Source organism: Dermacentor andersoni, chromosome 3 (genome assembly GCF_023375885.2).
Source record: "Dermacentor andersoni chromosome 3, qqDerAnde1_hic_scaffold, whole genome shotgun sequence".
NCBI lineage: Eukaryota > Metazoa > Arthropoda > Arachnida > Ixodida > Ixodidae > Dermacentor > Dermacentor andersoni.
In genome coordinates this window covers 207,421,099-207,437,230 of record NC_092816.1, presented here as the reverse complement: position 1 = coordinate 207,437,230, position 16,132 = coordinate 207,421,099, and positions in this window count along the sequence as shown.

Below are 16,132 nucleotides of genomic sequence, written 5' to 3'. Positions count from 1 at the left end.
CCGGCGGATGCGTCACTACACTCGTCCCAACGTGTCTCTCAGCTTGTCCGTGCCGCGCGTCACGTGGGCCTCTATCAGGCGTTCCCTCTTGCCCTCGACTCCGAGACTATAAAAGCAGCTGCCCCCGGACGCCGAGAGAGGCTCCGATTTCTTCTGTTGAGTAACGTGCTCTCCCGTCTCTCCACTTCGGTCGACCTGACCGCCCGCTCTTTTGCGATGCTAGAATAAACAAGTTGTTCTGTTACCAGTCGACTCATGCTTTGCCGGGACCTTCGGATGCTTCCAGTGCCCCAGGCCGCCAGGCCAACGCTACCCTTGGGGCTTGCGGCCCATTTGCAACAACGGGCGTCAGCGCTGAGTTTCCAACAACTCGTGCCAGCGGTGAGATTACAACAGATATCATCTGCTCGTAAGTTCTGTAACGTAACGCAGACTTGATGCTGCGAAGGGCTGCCTTAGAGTCACAAAATACGACCCATTTCTCTGTTGGCTCTTCGGTGATGTACATCATAGCGGCATGGAGAGCTGCCAGTTCTCCCGATGTACATGTAGTCGTATGCGACAATTTGAATTTAACTGTAACGTTCTTGGCTGGAACGACGAATGCGGCAGTTGAGCTGGTAGGTGAGGTCGAACCATCGGTATATATATGAATGTGGTCAACGTACGTCTGGTGCAGTAATAGGAGCGTAAGTTGCTTCAGAGCCGGCGCTGCATGATTGGACTTTTTTGTAATCCATAATAGCAAAATTCACTTTAGGCTGTCGCAGGCACCACAGGGAGAGGAAGGCTTCGCCGCCGGTGTAAAAGATGCAGGTATGCACTCTTGATGAGCGCTAATGACTCCTGATAAGGTCGCTTGTGGTCTCTCGGCTGGTAGGGAGGCCAAATGATGGTCGGAGATCCTTGACAAATGGCGAATGTGCGCTCTGAGAGAGTCGACAGCTACATGTGTCTGGATTATATAATCCCCCGCGATGGCGATTGTTGCTGCTGTTGAAGTGCACTGAGGCAGCCCTAAACACGTGCGTAGGGCTTGACGTTGTATGCTCTCCATGGCGCGAAAGTTCGTCTTGCATGCATTTGACAACACTGGTAGGCTGTAACGTAGGAGTCCAAGAAACAAAACCCTGTACAGCTGCAACATAGAATGGACTGGTGTACCCCAGTTTTTCCCGCAGAGAAATTTCAAGACCTGAGCAACGGCGACTAACTTCTTTAGATAGACGCAGTGAAGGCTCTACGAGAGGCTCCACGAGAAAGCGATGTCTTAACATAGGATGCAGCTTGACCATTGATGGAAACAGGATAGAACGACATTTGTTTGTGCGTAAAACCTAGTAATGCGCACTTTTCAGTAGACACACCAAGGACTTGTTCTAGGAGATGAGACGCCGTCATGGTTGCCACCCGCTGAAGCCTGGCTCTTAGCTGAAGGCGAGTCAGCGCAGCGGCCCAGATGCAAATGTCGTCGGCGTATGTTGAGACAGGAACTGTCTGCGGTAGGTAATCCGCTAGTCCTACCAGGACGAGGTTGACCAAAATAGGGCTCAACACTCCACCCTGCGGCACACCACGGCAGATGTAATGGTCTGAAGTTGGGCCGCCTTCGGTCTGTAAGAAAAACGCCTCTATGTCAAATAGTCCCGAATCCATTTATATATCTGGCCACCAATTCCAACAGCCTCAAGTGAGTTCAGTATGGCCTCACGGGCGACGTTGTCGTATGTGCCTTTTATATCTATAAAAAGTGCCGCAAATAGGCGCTTGAGGCTTTTTTGATTTTGGACCCATATTACGAGGTCAATGACGTTGTCGATGGACGTCATTGACATCCACGCCAGAACGATGCAAGCAACGTCGGGCTGGTTGCTGCTGGTCCAGCGCGGGCACTGCTGCGCCTACTACGGGGTTCGCTTGGTTCACTCTCTCACGCGCGCCTACCGGAGGCGATCGGCTACCTGATGTGACGTTGCTCACGTGAGATCTGGCAGCGCACAGGCCTGAAGTTTTAAGGAGCTGTTGGTATGACGCAGCTGGGCAACATAAGGGTTCTATCTATTGTCCCAGCGAAGGATGTCATCATTGAAGGAATCATTTATGACATCAACAATGAGATTCTCGTTGCAGACCTTCCAGTGCTCATAAAATGAGCAAGTGAGACCAATGCTATTGTGCGCGCCAGCCGTCTTGGTAAGAAACGCTGTGTGAAATTAACATTCAAGGGCGAATGCTTTCCCTCCCATGTGAAGGTCGGTAGTGCGACTGGCTTGAAGTGTTATGGCTGTCAAGGTGCTAACAGTGCTTCTTCCAAAGACTGCCCGAAGATTAAGATACAAATCTTTGTGCTCAAACGAATAGTTAGGAACAATTCAACCGACAAAGAGGCCGCTGAAACAGTGCAACATATACGACGCCACGATAGACGGTGCTTACGTAGGAATGCGACTGTTTCGAGAAAAGCGGTAATGTCAGAACATGCGCGCCCGCGTCTATCTCGATATGGCCACCATTGCCGCCACAGCCGCAGCGCGCGCTTGCGCAGCGATCGGGAGGAGGGCTCCCCATTGTTCCTGATCTCACCGGACCGATTGGTCCAGAGCGCAACGAGGGACGTGATGACCTCCGCGAGCGAGCACAGTAGTTTGCAAAACGGAGCGATTTGGTCTTTTACCTGAGAGACAGCTGAAGATGTGGTCGGCATGCTGAAACCCCCAGGCCGAAGTCTTCGCTGATAGATCGACAGACGGTAAAAGTCCGTCAAAATCTTCGGTAGCGAGCTACCAGCAGCCCGACATTTTTTTTATATCGGGATTTCGGCCAACACTCCACAGATAAGCCTCGTGTTCGAACCTGCTATCAGAACTTCCCGCCGGACCTTTCTTTTTTTAATCGCGCGTTCATTTTTGTATGTTCTATTAGTGTAGTCTTTACCGCGTTTATTGTCGCGTGTATTTTTCATTGTGTCGCGTATTTGTTTTTGATTTCACGAGTGTAAGAAATTCCAACGTGGTGGGCTTTGTGTCGCGTGTCGCGTCAGAGTTGGTGTTTTGTTTGACCCGCACGCGTACCGCAAATCTTGGCGCCCTCTGCTTTTAGTTTGGTTACTCCTTTTTTCTTGTTTCATGTCACTGGCATGATGTTATCTTATTAAACTGAGTGTTGGTTTTTACGCCGCCTCCCGTCTCATGCCTCGGGACCATGGTCGATCAGGCGTGGATCTTATCGCCGGACAGCAGTCGAACCATCCAAATTGCACGCGGGGTTGGATTGCTATCGCCTTATCCCCTCCGGCTCGGAGAGTGCAAAGAATCGTGCCCCAATCTTTGACAACTGGCGTCCGCACGACAGGACTTGCCGACCACGATCTTCCGTGACCACGAGGCATAGCAGCCGGAGCAGACGCGTACCGCCGAGGCGGAAGAACGCCATGATAGGGCCGATGGGCTTATAGATGAATTGGAGCGCATCGTGGCTTTCGAAAGGCATATGGGCTTTGTGGGCCCAGCGCTGCGGGAATTTTTGCGCGAGATACTCTCCGAAGAAAAGGCGGATCATCGCGAGTGCAGGAAGTCGTGAGAGCTGCGAGAGCGCGAGAAGGACGAGCGCCTCAACCAAGCAGGAGGAGCAGTGGAGGCGCGGAGGAGCTTGTCAACGCGAGACCGACGAGGGCGACTGGGCAAGGTCTTCCCGGCGCGTCCTCAAGCTGGGGAGGAGATTGCGCTCATGCGTACAAAGAAAGACCGTGTTGAGAGCATTCGCGATTCAGAGGGCCTGCCGGGCTCGATCTCCGCCGCTGAGAAAACTGATCTCTCTGGAGTGACCTTCGCTCAGGTTTGTGCCCAGCCCGAGTCCTCCCTAGTACCTCAGCCCTTGGGTGCCGGGGCCTTCGAAGTGAACGAGAGGCCGGTGCTTCGAGAATCAGGCGGTGTGGTGGGTAATGATGGTCAGAGGCTGATCACAAAAAACGTCAGCCGCCGCACAGGTAGTTTGTGTCATCGCAAGCCGAGAGAGGCGGCGAAGTGTGTGGCGCGGCGGAGGCTGTCGAGTTACCACACACCGCGGGGGCATGAGATGCGGACCGCTGGCAGACTCCAGAGAGAGAGGAATGGGCCACGCAAAACGACGCAGAGGTCACGGAGGCGTCAAAAGCGGGGCATGGGGGGCATTGCTCGCAGCCACGAATTAGGGCGCGATCGAGGTATTCAGCTTATCTGTGGCAGGTGCCACTGAGCCACGTCCTTCGTAGCGCCCGGTTGGTGATGCGCTGCGCATGGGTGAGCACTGGGCAGGGGTCACTGTGCCCCAATGACTGGGCCAAAAGCAGACAGCCGAGGTGTGAAATGGCATGCCGCTGGGAAGTGGGTATTGTGCCTCGCCACCTTTGTGTCGGCAAAGCTCGGGGGACGGCAGGAATGCGACCCGAGCGAGTACAATTGAAGAGAAGCGGGTATTGAGAAGGGCAGCCGGCCTTTAAATTATAATTTATTTTTTTGCCCCGGCCATGTTACTCTTTAATGTTTTATTGCGTTTGTTAATTGTTTTATTGTCCTGCGCTTCAATTCACCCCTCTCTGTTTTGAAGCGAAGCTTTCTTTGCCTCTTCCTTTGACTTTCCCACTGATGCTGCTGCTGCTGTCACGCACACAGCTTAGGGGTCGTGGTGGTTAAGAGAGTGTACATAGTTGACAGGCATGAATATGAAAAGCGGCAGGAGAAACTCGTTTTCAGCCCATCGCGTAGAATGTGCACAATACCCTCGGGAGCTCCCTGGCCGTCGCCACATTAGCCGCTTGACAGCTGTAATCATCCGTGACTCCTCTGAGAAGCATTGCAGAAACTGCACTGCTACCCTTTCTACTAACGTGCAAGGCCAGAGGAGACGCAGATAGAAATGTAGAGAGAAGAAGAGGAGGAGGAGAGGGAGGAGAAGAGACAGTTCTCATACAAGAGAAGGTGGAGGTGACGTGAGAAGGCAAGGAAACTCCCCTATTATATGACAGGGGTTGCGGGGACACATGATAAGCTTAAGTTCAAGATAAGGTACAGTATGTTTTTGCTATTTCTGAAAAATAAACGCCATGCTAATATGTCAAGCGGGTAACTTATGCAGGGCGCGCAGAAGCCGAGCCGCATTAATTAAAGTGCGCCGCAGGGTCCAGGAGACACCGCGGAAGTGGTCGATAGTCAGATCAACACTTCTGTGCCCGCCGCGTCTACTTTGCGGTTATGGCATTGCTAGAGGTCGCGGATTGGATCCCAATCGCGGCAGCCACATTTCGACGGGGGCAAAATAGAAAGCGCACATGCACTTAGATGTTGGGACAGGTTAAAGGACATCACGGTGTCAAAATTAATCAGGAGTCCGCCACTATGGCGTGCCTCATAATCCGGGTGTGGTTCGTAACAAATAAGGAGACGCCAGATGTCATCGCCCTGCCGGAGACCGGGGGGATGGCAAAATTATCGGGGTGTAAATCTTACCGTGCTTCCGGCGACAAGGCAAGCGTCACGACGCTGATACACAGAAACCTCTCGGCTGTCGAGCACGATACCGGCATGCGCGGCATAGACGACGTCCTGATTGAAATAATCCCCTCCCGTAAAGAAGAGGGAAGTCTATTTATTCTTAACATATACAGTCCACCCCGACACAAGCCCAATTTCGGCTCACTCTTCCGCATAGTGTTGATCGTAGCGCGCAAGCTGGTGCTAGTCGTGGTCGGCGATTTTAACGCGCCACACGTGGCTTGGGGATTGTTGCGTATACTCCAGGGTAGCGTATCGTACTGCTGCCGAGAAGTAGCGGCGCGTGCCTATCGAAGCTCGACCGACGTTACTTATTGGGTAGCGTGGCGTTGTCGGCAGGCTGCAGGCATCCGGTAGACCATGGCGACCAAGCAAGGGCGAGACGATTTTCTAGTGCGAAACTTGCACGGTTTATTCAAAGGTAGATGAAAGAAAAGGAGAAGAGCATGAAGTGATCAAAAGTACATTTCGGAGCCTCTTAAATAGGCTCTCTACAATCGTGGGCGGGATCTTGCTTCCGTCGATGTCACGTGACAGGCACAGAAAGAGGGCCCCTCCTCCTCTGCCTATACCGAGCCTGTTGAAAGGAAGAAGTCGTCCCGCCTTCCGGAATTGTAGACGCCTGTCCGCCTCTTCTGCGCTTTGCGGGTTTGTGGAAGTTCTCTTCTAGGTCCAATTCGAGGTAAGGGCCTCTCTAAACTCGCGCCCGCACGCACGCACGCACGCACGCACGCACGCACACACGCACACACGCACATACACACACACACACACACACACACACATACACATACACACGCACACACTTCCGGCAGACAGGCTTCCGGCAGACAGGCACACTTGAAAGGCTCATGGCGAATTAGAAAGTCACGCTTCATTTCGACGAGGCCTGGTAAAAGGTCCGGTGAGAGAAAGTTCTTTGTGCGCGAGGTGCGGGACCTTAACCATCGCAGGAGAAGTCACGCCTCATTTCGACGAAGATGGTCGGATGAAATTCCTTTCGCCACGTGGTGTCAGACGCCAACCCTAACAGGATACAGCACAGATAACATTAAGGGCCGAAGCCTATGGGCAGACGCTCAACACGAAGTAGTAACGCTCATAACTGACCCTCAGGCACCAACCAGAATAGGAAACAGCGTAACTAACGACACGACACCAGATCTCACATTTACGAAGAATGTAACAGACTCTCAATGGACAAACATGCAGAAAAGCTTAAGTAGTGACCAATACATCGGCGTCACAACGGTACAAGCAGGCCCAAGAAAAAGAGGGGCAGAGAACTGAAACTTGTAGAATGGGACTCTTTCCGCAAAATCTGACTAGAATATGCGGAACACACTATAACGGACATTGAGAAATGGGCAGCGAAACTACAAGAAAGGATTAAACGGGCTACCAAAACTGTTCTGGAGGAGCCAGGTATGGAGGAGATGGATGGCAGATTATTGCACATGTGGGAAGCGAAAGGTAGTACGCTGAAAAGATGGAAAAAGCAAAAACATATTCGGAAATTAAGAAAGTGAATTGTAGAATTAAGCAAGAAAATCGAGATATGCGCAAATAGGTTAACCCAACAAAAGTAGGAAGCCACGTGCGAATTGATGTAAATGCAGATAGGAATGTCCAAGACCTGGAACATTGTCCGATGCCTCTTGGACCCAGGCAATACAAAAACCATACAAAGACAATCTACAGAAAGTTAAACACAGCAACGACAGTACAGAAGAAGAGCTCGTTTGAGAGCTCCAAGAAATGTACGTTGGAGATGCGGGTAGAAAACGACTTCCGGATTACCTACGTAACGAGAATCCTGATGTTGATACTCCTGTTATGGCAGCAGAAGTCAGATACGAACTTACCAGGCTCAACCTGAAATTTGCACCGGGACCTTATGGGATAAGCAACAAAAGTCTCCGGAACCTCGTCGTTGTATCCATCCGAGCTCTCACGGACTACATGAATAATTGCTGGGAGCAAGGTGGCATTCCAAGACAATGAAAATGAGGAAATCAGCCCAAATCATTTTTATACCGAAGCCTGGAAAGAAATCACAATTGACGAACTTGAGGCCCATATCGCTAACATCTTCTGTCGGTAAAGTCATGGAACATGTGGTTCTCACACGCCTCACAAGATACATGGAGGATGGAGGACTTTACCTACATATCATGGTTGGATTTCGACCCAAGTTATCGACGCAGGATGTTATGCTCAAACTAAAACGTCAGATCATAGATGCGGCTGAGAAAACTCTAGACACCAAGGCAATACTAGGTATCGATCTAACTAAGGCCTTTGACACCGTCGCGCACAAGGCAATACTACAATATCTCCAAAAGTTGGATGTAGGATGTAAAACATACGCGTACATCAAAGACTTCTTGACAGATCATACCACAAAGATTTCAATCGGCTAATCCAAATTGGAGGCGCTCAAACTAGGTAACAGGTGTACCCCGCAGAGTTCAGTCCTATCTCTCTTTCTATTCGACGTGGCAATGATCGGTCTCGCTGCGAGACTCGAAAAGATAGAAGGACTCGGACACAGCCTATACGTGGACGACATCCCCCTTTGGGTGGCGAGTGGAAGCGATGGGCATGTGGAAGAGATCTTCCAAACAGTAGTAAACACGATTGAAGACTGCATCAGAGACAAGAGACTGAGATGATCCTCGCAAAAATCTGAGCTTCTGCTCTATAGACCCACATGCCGGGGTCGAAAAAGCATTAGCGAAAGGCCGGATATTGTGGTCACAATAGAACGCACCACGATACCGATAGTGGAGAGCCTGAGAATACTGGGACTCCGCATATCCGAACATAGCCATAACGAAGAAAGCATTAGATTACTTGACAATAGTGTTCAACAAACAATCAGACTAATAAAGCGGATATCCAACAGGCACTATGGCATGAAAGAGCACAATCTCGTCCGATTAATAGAAATAGTATTCGCAATCAGTCATATTGTATATGTGGTCGCTTACCTCAAGGTCTACGCTGCGGAGAAAGCCAAGATAGAATGCATTATTAGCAGGGCGTATAAGCAAGCCTTGGGACTTCCTAGAAATACGACAAACGAGAAATTCTTGGCGCTCAGCGTGCACAACACACTAGACGAACTTATTGGGGCCCAGAGAGTAGCGCAGTATGAAAGGCTTACACAGAGTTTGACGGGGAGACACATCTTATATGACATCGGAATAACCTAAGAAGCACAGCACGGAGTGCGGAGAGACATCACAAGGAAAATAAGGGAACATCTATCAATACGCCAAATGCCCAAAAACATGCACCCGGAGTTTCGCCAAGATCGAAGAAACGCAAGAGCGAGAGCCCTCCACAAAAGATTCCGTAGTGCCAGGGACGTGGTCTACGTGGACGCGGCGGAGTACGCAAATAGGCAGAGTATAGAGTAGCATAGTATAGGAAAAGAGCGGACACTCCAGCCGTTTCGCGGCCGAGCTATGCAGCTTCGCCGATTCCACTAGGTGGCAGAGCATATCAAGAAAAATGCAGCTGTGGGTGCGGCTAGGCTAGCAGCTTGACAGGCGGCACGACCACTGGGCACGACCCAACATGTGCGATGCCTTGTCAGACCACTCCGCCGGGCTCTTTCTGTAAAATGCACCTGAGCATCGTTGTTGGGTTCTTCTGCCAGCGTCTGCTTCGTCGCCGTTTCATGGTAAGGCCACAGCAAGTTCTTTTGCGCGTTGTTAACGACTTATTCTCTTCGCATTTCGTTATGTCACTGTTAGCCGCATGAATGAGTGACGGCGGCCTTGCAGCCATGAACAGCTCCTGCCCATTTGCTACGCTGATTTTCATTTCGTGTTCTTTTTTTTATGCGCTGTAATGAGCGGTGATGCTAGCAAAAACAGCGATGCGGCAGCGTCGGAGCTGCGATGCATGTTCGATACAATGACGAAGTTATAAAATAAAATAAAATGGTTCGTTAAGAAACATGGCCTATGAACACATGCCGTTCGCGGCAGAGAGCTTTATGATACGCGCGGCCACTGCTGAAAAAGTATGGTGCACTACTTCTGCAAAAGAAATGTTATTTCTAAGCGGTACACGTGCAATATTTGCACTATGGCAATAATGCGCTCTCTCCCAACCTCTGTAGCAGGCTGTGTGCGCTCGACCGTTGTTGGCTGTTCAGCATTGGGCTGAAAATACGTGTTCTCATGTTTTACTTGTGTATGGAGTCATTACCGTAGAAAGTTCCTTGTTTCTTAGCCTTTATAACAGTGCTCCCTAACAAAAAAATAATATAAAATAAAATACGCATTGCATGAACGAACGGAGCACCTCCATTATAAAGCTTTGCAGGCTCCAATATTGCTTATACGAAGGAAGCTAGCGTCTACATTCAATAGCTTTGAAGCCTCCCGTATTGCTTACCTTCTGTCTGTCATTCTACGTATTGCAGGAATCTCGACCATTTCCTCAAAATACACTGCACAGCCAAAGGACCTCACGCATACTCAAGGGCGAAGTTCCAAGTATCAGAAGACGATTGCAAGGCTTCGAAGACAGCAGGTGAAGACCCCCAACACAATGTGCTTAATTGCAGCTCATTAATGACGGATACACTGGCTTACACATTCGAGATGAAGATGTTGGTGCGTGCTCAAATATTTTTGTAGCCATTTTATTTCGGCACGCTACCATTCACATAATTTTGCTACCCTAATTCACCATCCTTAGTAGAAGTAGAAGAAAGACGTCACATTTTTTTTCCTTCTAAAACAATGACATTTTAAGCAAAAAAAAAAAATTGCTGTCGTGTATTTGCAGTTTTCTTTTTCATTATCTGGATAGTTGCAACGCGTCTTTTATGTGTTTTGCTTGTGTAAAGTTATTGCCATCACGCCATTCATTTTCAACTATTCTCCATTATACCGGTGTCACACGACCACTTGCGATCGCGAACAAGTCCGATCCGGATTGAAATTCGCGACTGATATTGGCGCCATCGCGCAGCTTGAGCAAAAGAACCAATCGTGACTGAGAAACTTAAGTCGGATTGGGCTTGATCGCGTTTAAAAGTGCGCCGTGTGACACCCGTATTACTCGAATTTCACAGCTTCCCGTTTTCATGTATCTGCCTCTTAAAATCTTGCTGCAATAAATTGTTTTCTGCTATTTTCGTGTTCTTGACTGTTCACCAAGTTCATTTATATTTAAGGAACACGGCACATTTATTTACAATGCACCTTTTGGCGTGAGTTACCAGACGTACAATATCATAAGCTACAAAGTTCTACTTCCTCAATAGTTGGCATGATTGTTGCGCTAAGTTCCAGCTTGAAACAGCAAATATGAATTTAAATGAAACTAACATGAGTAAAACACCTTTCCGCGCTCGTCGTCACAACATATAAACAGCTGCACAAGCGCATGCATGAAATCACGCGATTTAAGCAAAGGCATGGGTCACAAAAACAAAAAAAATACAAGAAACGATAGTGCGTTTCGCCGATTCCGCTAGGTGCGCTGAGAGCCAAAGTCGGCCGCAGGCGCCTATGGGAGTATCCGCTCTTGTCGTATACTATGTTACTCTATGAACAGAGTATGTTGATGGTTGCTACGAGTCTAGAAGGTGACTGCATAGTTAGTAGGACGGTAAAAACAGGGAACGCGGAGGTGGCGAAGGAGGCTGCCTTACCACTGGCAATAGCCTCCACGGAAGCTAACATCGTAGTAAGCGACTGCAAGACAGCCGTCAAGAACTACGCAAAAGGAAGAATCTCGCCGGAAGCGCTGAGAATTTTAAACAACTTTCGTGAAGATCGCGACATTCGCATTATATGGGCACCCGCACACGCCTACCTCCCAGGGAACGAAATAGCGCACAACCTGGCTCGAAAACTGACAGGCCGGTCACGTGTCACGCAACTAATACTGGAAACGGAGAGAGACCGGATGACCAGCTTTAACAAGATCACCAAACATCAAAAATTGGGAAGGGCCCATTTCCCCCCGGCACACTCCTCGCTCAGTAGACGGCAAGCGACGGCATGGCGCCTTTCACAAACTGATACATATCCGAACCCGGTGGCCCTATCAGAGCTACTACTCGGACCTTTACACGGATAGATGTAGATTCTGTCAAGGAAGGTCGGATCTACGACATATGGTTTGGGTTTGTCCTCGGACACCCACACAGAATAAAATAAAGAAGACCAGAGAGCAGTGGGAGATCGCGTTGCTCAGCTGTGCACCGGAAGACCAACTCAAGGCAATCCTACAGGCCGAAGATGCCGCCAGGGCTTGTTGCGAATTTTCGTGCGCGAGTTCCAGTAACTGTCGGCGATATTTTCGAAGAATCAGAAGCTGCTCATATTGGCGACCCTGCTTATCCGTGTAGCGGCGGTACAATAAGCCAGATCCCTCGTAAAATGAAACCCTCCTTTTTTTTCCCTCCCAGTTTGACGCTCTTCATTAGATCGGCTAATGAACAGTCTTCCTGTTGCTCGCGAATCAGTGTTTCCCTTTCAACTGCAGCCAGCTCCTGCCAGCTGGCGGAAACCGGAGCGAGTGTGGAGCCCGCGTCGCCTAACTGCGGCGTCGTGTCCATATCGCGGCTAGCACTGCACGTTTCACTCCCAGTCACTTCCAGGACACGCTCGCCCAGGCCAGCCTCCGAGCTCTGCCTCTCCCGTGCCTGCTCGCCACTGAAGTTGCCTTGATCGGTCCGTGTGCCGCACCGCTGTTCGCTCACCGATGCAAAGTCAAGTTCCTTCGACAGCTGGCGCGCTTTGGATCGCGTGAGGGCCATGTACGCTACGTCGGCAAAGAATGATTTGCCCTGATCCTTCAGCAGCTGCTCCGAGCTACTTGAGAAGAGGTAGCGAAAGTGCTCCGGGAGGGCGGCAGACACAGCGGTTTCTGTGTTAAATTTCCCAAACTTTCCTTCAATGATAACCGTTGCGATCGGTAAACAGACACTCTCCTCCTCGGCCACTGGCCGTATCCAAACGCACTCCCCCGTAAAATCACTCGAGGAGACGAAAGACGGGTGGACAACGTCCATAGTTGCTGCAGAGTCCCGAAGTGCTCTGCACTTCTTGCCGTTTACCTTAATTTCCTGCATATATGGCTCCGATAGTCGTATGTTCTTGTTAGTTTCCTGTATTGTTGCAAAAGTAATTTCCTCTTGGCAGTTCGCAGCGATGTGTCCTTGCTTTTTGCAATTGTAGCAGGTTAACGGCTTCCGTTTTTCAAAAGAACGCGTCGTATCGTTTCGCTGCTTGGGATGATCGTTAGCATTCTGAGATGCATTCTGTCCTTGCCTTACAGTTTCTTTCGTAAGGGACTCGCCTTTCCGAAACTCGCGACGCGTGATTTGCTTCCGTTCATCGGGCTTCCCGGAAAAACCATCTTTCCTATCTGCTTTTTATACGCGCACTGCCTTGCTGTGCAAGCTGCGGTGGGTGTAATACTCTTTCGCTAACTCTGCTGCCTTGTTTAGCTTAACCTCCTTTAGCCTATCTTGCAGCCAGAGCCTGATATCCTCATCAATACAACGGTAGAACTGCTCCAACGCGATGCATTCGACGATTTTGTCGCGGTCGTCGTAAACTTCTTCGCCCTTCAGCCATCCACCAGGTCGGCTTTTAGACGAAACGCGAAGTCAACGTTCGCCTCCCGTCCCTTTTTGCATACCGGAACCTCTGCCGCAAAGCTTCGGGCGACAATTTGTACTTCCGCAGTAGCGCTTCCTTCACATCACTGTAGCTCTCAAACACCTCTTTCGATAAGCAAGTTATTACGTCCGATGCCACCCCAGGGAGCAGGGCTAACAGATTCTGTGCCCAGAGGGATCACTCAATGCCATTCCGTTCGCACACGTGCTCAAATTTCACGAGGCATTTGGCCATATCCGCTCCGGCGACAAAGGGTGAAAGTTGATCGCGTATTCTGGGACCGTTAGAAGTGAGACTAGGCACCGGCGAGCTATTTCGGGTCTCCAACTCTTTCATTTTAAGCTCGTGTTCGCGACGTTCCTTCTCTTTGCTTTCCTCCTCGCAACGTTCCTTCTCCCTCTTTTCCTCCTCGCGACGTTCATTGATATCCGCCCAGGCCTCTACGGCTTCCTCGACCGTTACGTCACCAGTCCTCATGACTTCAAAGATCGCATTCTTTCTTTTTCTTGAGCCCAGCTCAATACCGAACTGCTCACAAATTTGGAGAAGTTCTTTGACCTTGTACTTCTCCATCGTTCACACTGTCCTCTTGCTGTTTACCGTTTTTGAATATACCTGCCGTATGCTACTATAACGCTACTAGTAAGACATCCGCAAGTATTTCCCACACTGCCCTGTTTACCCCCTCAGCATCCCCTGGTTTTCAAAACACTCTCACTAGGCTTGAAACACACAAGGTTAACACAATGCAACACCAAATCCTTTCCTAAGCTAATATAACCTGTGTCAGCGAAAGTCTGGTGTTTGAGGTATACTTCAGGCACTCCCGGCGCCCATGTAGCCGATGCCGGTCAATCCCGAGCTGCCATCCAGTGTTGCGACCTTGAGGTGGTCCCGTAGCGCTCGTCACCCGTTCCGTGACAGAGCGTTGCCAGCTCTCTAGTCGGTAGCGAAGACTCCGAGTCAGGCATCGGTGAGAATAAAAATAGGGACTTTATACACTATATACAGGTCATTATACAGGACAAGATCAGATCGGCACGGGGGCCGAGAGCTAACAGCAAACGCGACTGTTCCCGCACGGCGACGTCCGGCGAGACGCCAACGGGTAACACATCTCACTCCACTCGAGAGCGGCACTCGGCTCACGGTCAGTGTTGCCACGACACATTAAAAAATAGTAGTAGATTTTTTCGCGAATAATCAGTAGAAATCAGTAGATTTCTTATTTCAATTTTTGCACTCAGTTTATGAGCCCACAAATTCAGCGCTTATATTAGTACTCTGTTGAAGTATTGTAACTTCCAGGAAATAGTACAAAAATTGACCCCGAGATTCTTAGCGATACATTTGAAAAACCCGGGGCATAGAGTTTCTCACTATAACACCTAGAGGGTAATCTGGCGCCACCGTCTATGGGAGTTTCTTAAGGGGGCACCGTGCCGTCATGGGAATGACGGTATATGTGTCTGCGAGGCTCGTGTTGGCTGGTGTTGTAAGAGGCTTCGTCTAAAACGTGGATATGGCTACGCAAATAACGCGTTCTCAAAGTAAAATCTTCATAAAATGCTTCCATTCATGCATATTACATCTTTACTCACCCACGATGCATGACCAAGCGAAGAAAAGCAAGAACAGACGACCAACTGTTTCAAAGCGAGCGCGAACCTTGTCATCTGTCCTCCAACTTTAGCGGCCCGCTGATACTTTTTACGTAACATGTAGTCGCACACACAATAACAAGTTCTCATAGTTAAACAAAACATGTTTTCGCGTAATAATAAAGCTAAAACAGCTTTTCACGTGCTGTTATAGTAGAAAATCAATCATTGTGACAGACGGAACGGTACTTGCCAAGCGCGTCTTCAAGGTGTCCTGTCTCTACGAGAACGATGCCAATCCGAATCCACAATATACCGGCATTCCCATGCATACCACAGCGCATCAGCGCCAGATTTCCCTCTAGGTAATATAGTGAGAAACTCTATGACCCGGGGATCTAGAGAGCCATTGTTAAGCACGAATTTAAAAACAGTGAAGCCCTCCGATGGCCTATTCAAAGGCGTCAGATGGTAGTTAGGACCCGCCGTGGTTGCTCAGTGGCTATGGTGTTTGGCTGCTGAGCACGAGGTCGCGGGATCGAATCTTGGCCATGGCGGCCGCATTTCGACGGAGGCGAAATGCGAAAACACCTGTGTACTTAGATTTAGGTGCACGTTAAAGATCCCCAGGTGGTCGAAATTTCCGGAGTCCTCCACTACGGCGTGCCTCATAATCAGAAAGTGGTTTTGGCACGTAAAACCCCATAATTTAATTTTTTTATGGTAGTTAGTACGTGAAAGCCTTAGAGTATAGTATCTTCAGACAGGGGTAATTGGAGATCGCTGGGCGAGGCCTCCATAGGCCTCCGTGCTGCAGTGCACATAAAAATAGGTTGGTCATGATGATGATGATGATAATTGTGGTTTCATAGTTGTGGGGTTCGGTGGGTTCGGTAGTGCAGCCACTTCCACAAATTCATCGCCTCACCTTTTCCCATAGAGCATAGAAACTCTATGCCTTTTCCCTACTTTGCTCAAAGAAAGAGGTAGCGCCACGTTTGAGAGTCTGGAAACGCAAGAATGTATGTTAACCTTGGAGCCAACCACGTTTTTTTTTTCTCTTTTCTCTCGCTAGGTGGCATTACATTAATATAACCTCTGTAACCTCTATGACCATCCATCCATCCATCCTCTGTACTGAAAAAGTTGCAGATTTCGCTTTTGTTTCAGTAGAAAAGCAAGAAAATCAGCAGATTCAAGCGCTTTATCACTGAATCAGCAGAAAACTTTAAATATCAGTAGATCTACTGATAAATCAGCAGCCGTGGCATCACTGCTAACGGTGGTTCCGTGGATCCGGTTCTCCAGGCTGCAGCAGTCGGGCTTATAAAACCCGAGAAAC